The sequence below is a fragment of the Pteropus alecto genome, unplaced genomic scaffold (assembly GCF_000325575.1).
Source record: "Pteropus alecto unplaced genomic scaffold, ASM32557v1 scaffold333, whole genome shotgun sequence".
NCBI lineage: Eukaryota > Metazoa > Chordata > Mammalia > Chiroptera > Pteropodidae > Pteropus > Pteropus alecto.
In genome coordinates, this window is record NW_006433879.1 from 1444271 (window position 1) to 1450056 (window position 5786).

The following is a 5786-nucleotide window of genomic DNA, read 5'->3' on the forward strand; positions in this document are numbered from 1 at the left end:
GTACCACTACTATTTGACATTGAGGTATATTTTAAATCGCTAAAAATATTATAAATGTCTTTAAACATAACTATTCAAATGACCTAATTCTAATGTAGTGATGTATTTTTTTTTAATGTTAATAGAACTATACTAAAAGTAGTAGGGGAAATAAATTTGTGAGGATTTCAAGTATATTATAAAATTTAAATAATATAGGAATGTTTAACCAAATTTATCTGCTATTAGAAAATAGTTTTAGAAAATAAAATATGGACTATTTGAACAGACAAAGGATCCAAAACAGTGACTCTCTTAGGTACAAATTTAATATGTAAATAACTCTTATAAATAATGCAGAATATGCATTCTTAAAAAGTGAGTTGGGAGTAATTTGCAGTAATATTGAGAAAAAGTAATTTAGATCCATATTTTATATTTCCAACAAAATAAAGTCACTCTGAATAAAACAAGAGAAAATAAATAAAATTATAAAATACATTTAATTTTAAGTGTATAGAAATGAAAATTTTCTAATGATTAAGGCAATAGAAAACAATAGAAAAAATTATAAAGAAGTTCACATTTGAGAATATAAGGAATTTTAAGACTTCTGTTTCAAAAACACAAAAAGTAAAAGAAATAGTTGAGACAGCTATGAGAGACAAAATATGTTTTATCCAAATCTGTAAAAACTCTACGAAATCATAAATGAATAAAAAGTTAAAGAGTATAACAAGAAGTTTTATTTAAAGTAAAAGAACAGTGAAGAAAATACATTAGGCAAAATAAAAATCAGTTCAACCTGCTCATTAATTAAAACAATTCAAAATAGAATTTTATTAGAAGAGGTTGTATGTTTAGTTCAAGCCTCTTTTTATTTATTGCACTACTTGGATTGATTCCATTTTAATTCTCCTATGCCTTCATTGAACCAAATGTGGATTGATCCAAACGTGGATCTCAATTTGTTCATTCCTAATTCAGTAATGAGGATGCCAAAGGAAACATCAGAAACTTGCCAAGGTAACCCATAGAGCCTAGAGCTAATGTATGACTGTATTATCCTGAGAGATATTAGAATAACATTTTCTTGTTCTTCCTAAAGAAAAGCAAAGCCTCAAAATGTCAATAAGCCAGAAACTTATATTTCAAACTCAAGTGCATTGCTTAGAGATTACTTCATTTTTGGTTCCTATATGAAGCTTAAAAACAGATATTGGTTCATCTATTTATTACATGTGCATTGCGATCCAATGGCGCAATTTTATTATGAAAACAGTTGTCACTAGAAATATATTCAACTTTAGTGGTGGCTCTAAGTGATTGAATTATAGACTGACAGGTGGTGGAAGAGATAGCAATTTCTATCTGATCCAAACCTTTGTGGAGGTTCTGTCTGCCTACCTACTAGGTTAGGCATCCAAAATATTTCTTTAGGAATTCTGTTTCTGTATCATCCCCATGGACTTTACAAAGATATGGTTTTAACGATTCTGAGAGCAGTCGATAAGTTTTGAAGGATTTGGAGATAAAAGAAGTATAATTAGTTACTTTAAGAGTAAGCTATGACTTTTGAGAGAAGGGAAACATGAAGTGCGTTTCATGTTCGCTATGGTTTTCTGCATAGAGGCACTTTCCAAACTGTGCACAAGGAAATAAAACCAAATAGAGAATTGTGGTCTCACTATTCAGGTGAGACAGATTGATGTTCAGGGCCATGGAAATGGCTAGAGTTTGTAGGGCATGCTGCTGGAGAGGAGAAGCTGTTCAGAGAAGGGACAGCAAAAAATCTTATGAAGATCTCTTTTAGTCTTTGGGTAAGCACTAAGCTTCATATGCAAGACTGAGAGGCCTGGTTGTGAATGAAAAAGAGATTCCAGAAGGCACATAGTTTTGGGAGACTTTGGAGTTTCAATGGCAAGGGCAAAGAGATCTCATGGAACACCTGAGGGATTTAGTGAGGTCCTAGATAGGCAATGCCTTAAGAGTAGGACTATTTCAGCTTTAGAGTAACTTACACTGATCCACCAGTAAATAAATTGCCTGACAGAACAAAATCAATATTCTTTGAAGGAAAAATACTAAATCCATTATTTCAATAGTGTAATATATGATAAAAATTACTAGACATGAGAAGAAGCAGGAAGACGTGATGTATAATTTAAAAAATCAATATAAGTAGACTCAGAGATGAGACAAATCTTTCAAATAGTAGGTATGGACTTTAAATTAATCAACATAAATATATTAAAATATTTCAATGAAAAGGCAAGCATAATACAGAAGGGGAATCTCATCAGAGACATGGAAACTAGAAAGTGAACCATAAAGATATTCTAAAACTAAAAGTTGCTAGATCTAAAGTGAAAAGTTCAATAGATGGGCTTAAGAAAAGGCTGTTTACATTGAAAAAGAAAACATCAGTAAACTGGAAGACAGAGCTATATGAACCATCCAAATTGAAGTACAGAGAGAATGCCTTAAAAAAAGATTAGAGCTTCTTTTTAGAGGAATAAACGAACACTGTAGTAAAGTGTTCGGTGTAGTTAAGAGAGCATGGTCTTGGAATTGGTCAAGCTAGGACCTGAAACACAGTAGTATGCCTGGGCAATTCATTTAAAGTCTATGGCCCCAGTTTCCTAATTTTTAATGGAGACATTGAAGAGAAAGGCACATATTATATTAAACAGTAAAATTCAGTGAGAGAAAGTTTACATTTTATTCCCAGCCTAAGACCTCTTCCTTTAGAAATGTCACAGACCAAATCAATGAATGCACTGCTGCTTTTTCACTGGACCATTCTTGGGCTGTGTTTGGGCTGACGTGTTCATGAAAGGACCTTTTAGTACTTCTTCCAGAAATGGTATTTGGAAAATTGTGACATCCGAATTGCAGGGAAAAGCAATGAGCCCCAAATTTTGCAATCATTTCTAGGTAGGTCAAATCACTAAGTTTTCTGAATTTCCATTGCACATATGTAAAATAGACATTATAATACTGCATTCACAGAATTTGATGAATGTAAAATTGAAGCATATAGGAGCAGTCTCCTCACCTCATACATGTGCTGAAGCAGAGATACCATGATAAGGAATCCAGAGAGAAAACCGAAATCTTTCAGTTTCCCTAAAATCAGGTGATATGAAGGTAAAAAGACATTATCTGTCAGATTCCAGGTCCCCTGGGAAAGTCTTATGCAGGGCCTGCCACATCGGTGTCTACTGCCTGTTCTAAAAAGATGAGTGTCCCACAAGTCGCCATTCATTCAATCGATAAACATTTATTGAGCACCAACACTGTGTCAGGTGCTATGCTGGGCCTCAGAATAACACTAGTGAATAAGACAGACCTAGTCTTTACTTTAATGGGCCCATCACCCTATGACTTGATAATTTCCCTAATGTTCTGAGTGAAGGGATAAGAATTCCAAACCTATTAAGCAAATCTGGGTAGAGAGAATTTTCTGGAGGGGAACTGGGAGAAAAAGCTTACTTTGTCTGTGGCCTGAGCAGGCCATTCAAAATTACTTGGTTTCCAATGCTCTTTCCTTTCTCCTGTCAGACCCATAAAGATAAAGAGAAACTTCCCCCTTGCCTACAGCACCCGGTCTTCCTAGGTCTCCTATCCAAGTACTAACCAGGCCCGACCATGCTTAGCTTCCAAGATCAGATGAGATCGAATGTGTTCAGGGTGACATGGCTGTAGACAAAAGAGAAACTTTTAAATACTGAGCATCAGTTTAAGGGTACAGAAAAGGTGCAGTGACAGAACTTTTGGGATTTGGAAGACTATGGTTGGTCATATATTTAACTCCATCCCATCTCACTTTGGTCCTGGCAGCGCTCAGCCCTGTATGGACACGGGCAAGGTTGCATTGCTCCTATTATTCCTGGTTGGACTGTCACTGCTAGAAAACTCTTCCCTTCCAGAGCTAAAAGCCACCTCCCTATATCTCTTGCCCTCACTCTGATTCTATTCTCTGTGCCTAGGATGGCTTGGACCGAATCTGTGCTTCCCAGGTTCTTCCTAAAGCACTCAATAGGTCTTCAAATATATAAATAAAAGAAATATGTACATAACAAAACACAGGCCAACAATGAGGTGTGCCCACATTTGGGGGTCTTTGGTGTAGCCAAGGAAAGAATGTCTGGTCCTGCATTACATGACCCATCTGTTTCCCACAACCCGAAGTGAATCCCTGGCATGTGGGGCTCTTTGTTCCACCCTCACTCAAGACTTCATCCATCCAGATGTACAGTTCTGAGTTTCCGTGGTTCGTGCTTTTTCTCCATGACTGCAGGTATCCTCCCAAAGATGGAAATTGTTCCTTTTGTTTTTAGGTGAGGGGACTGGGTCAAACGGGAGGACAACAGGGGCTCAGTGACATATTTAGTAAGAGTTTCCAATCCAGCCTCCTGCCTCCCAGGCTCTGTCCTCCCCCAATGTGTCCTAGGACTTCTAGGTGTGGCTTCCCTTCCAAAGGGGCGCAATGCATTCTTTGGAGTTGATTTGGCAAATCTCCTGGTAAAAACATGGCCTTCAGTTTGGACCTCCTGTTCAGATCCTATTTTGAGCCCTTATTCTAGGTGAAAGAAAAGGAATCTACGCCTCTCCTGCTGGCTGCCTGTGGCTCAGCATTCCGTGGGGCCTGGGTGGCTGCTGCCTCCCATTGTCCTTCTCTCCAAGGAGCCGGTGACTCTATGGCGGGCCCATTGTATGCTGGGCCAGCTGCCAGGTGCTTGCTCTGCACAGGAGTGTGCCACGTCTCCACTTTCCTGGAATTCAAAGAGTAAGAATAAAACTAACTCCTTATTCACTCCCCAATTATTTCCAGCTTCATTTTTTCAGGCTCTCCCTGTGGTATTGTTTTCCCAGGAACTATGAAGCAATGAAACTATTAAAAAATTCAAACACTATGCCTGAACTGTTTATCAAGAAAACAATCATAGAAAAAAGATCCTGCAAATTTGCCCAGTGAAAATTTCAGTGTGGGGATGAGAGAAAGGGAACGGCTGTTGAGAGGGTCAGATTTCTCCTTGAAATGCGGAACAACTGGATTGGGGCTGAAGTGAAGATTCCATAGGCACACATGGGCACACAATGAGGTTGTATGTGTCCTGCTGTTTTTGTAGGACTCTTGTAAGAACTAGAAAGATTCAAATTTCCTTTTAGATAATTTATGAAGGACTTTAAAACATACTCATTCCCTTGGGAGAAAGATTTCAAATACCAACCTAACTTTTGTTGATGGATTTTTGGATTTTAGAGATATTAGTTCAGCATGATTTAATTTGAGGGTTTGGTTGAGGAGAGCAACATGGAGGCCCAGCTTGATTTCGTAGAGAGACTTGAGCTGAAAGAAGCCTGGGCTCTAGTCTTTCCTCTGTGCTCCCCAATGGTCTCTTTGCCAACTGAGCATGGGCCTGACAGGTCTTCCCTGAGAGATGTCCTATTTGTGCTGAGTATGTTCCTGCCTTGCTTTCCCCACAGGTGTTTTCTCCTGTCAGCATCTCACTCCAAGCTTAGCCCAAGGTAGGAAATAGGACTGGATCTCAGAAGCCTCTACTCCAGCCATGTCTTTCCTGTGCATTGCTCACAGAGCATGGGGTGAGCCCAGGGGCCAAGCTGGGTCAGGCCATTGCACCAGAGCTTGCTGATATCAACTCATAGTCACCCACCCTGGGGTTTGAGTGCTGTGATACTCAAGCTCCAGAGGTGGCTGAACTGGCCACTGAAGTCAAAATGAGGCTGGAGTTAGAAGGGCTTTTCTCTTCCAGCTTGTCCATTTGTGCTTAGCCCTTTGT

The 5786-nt window shown here is 38.7% G+C and overlaps 1 pseudogene; it reads right to left on the minus strand.

Annotated features, from left to right (window-relative positions):
• Positions 1 to 3573: 3573 nt before the first annotated feature.
• Positions 3574 to 3689, minus strand: LOC112477020 (annotated as a pseudogene).
• Between the last annotated feature and the right edge of the window lie 2097 nt (positions 3690 to 5786).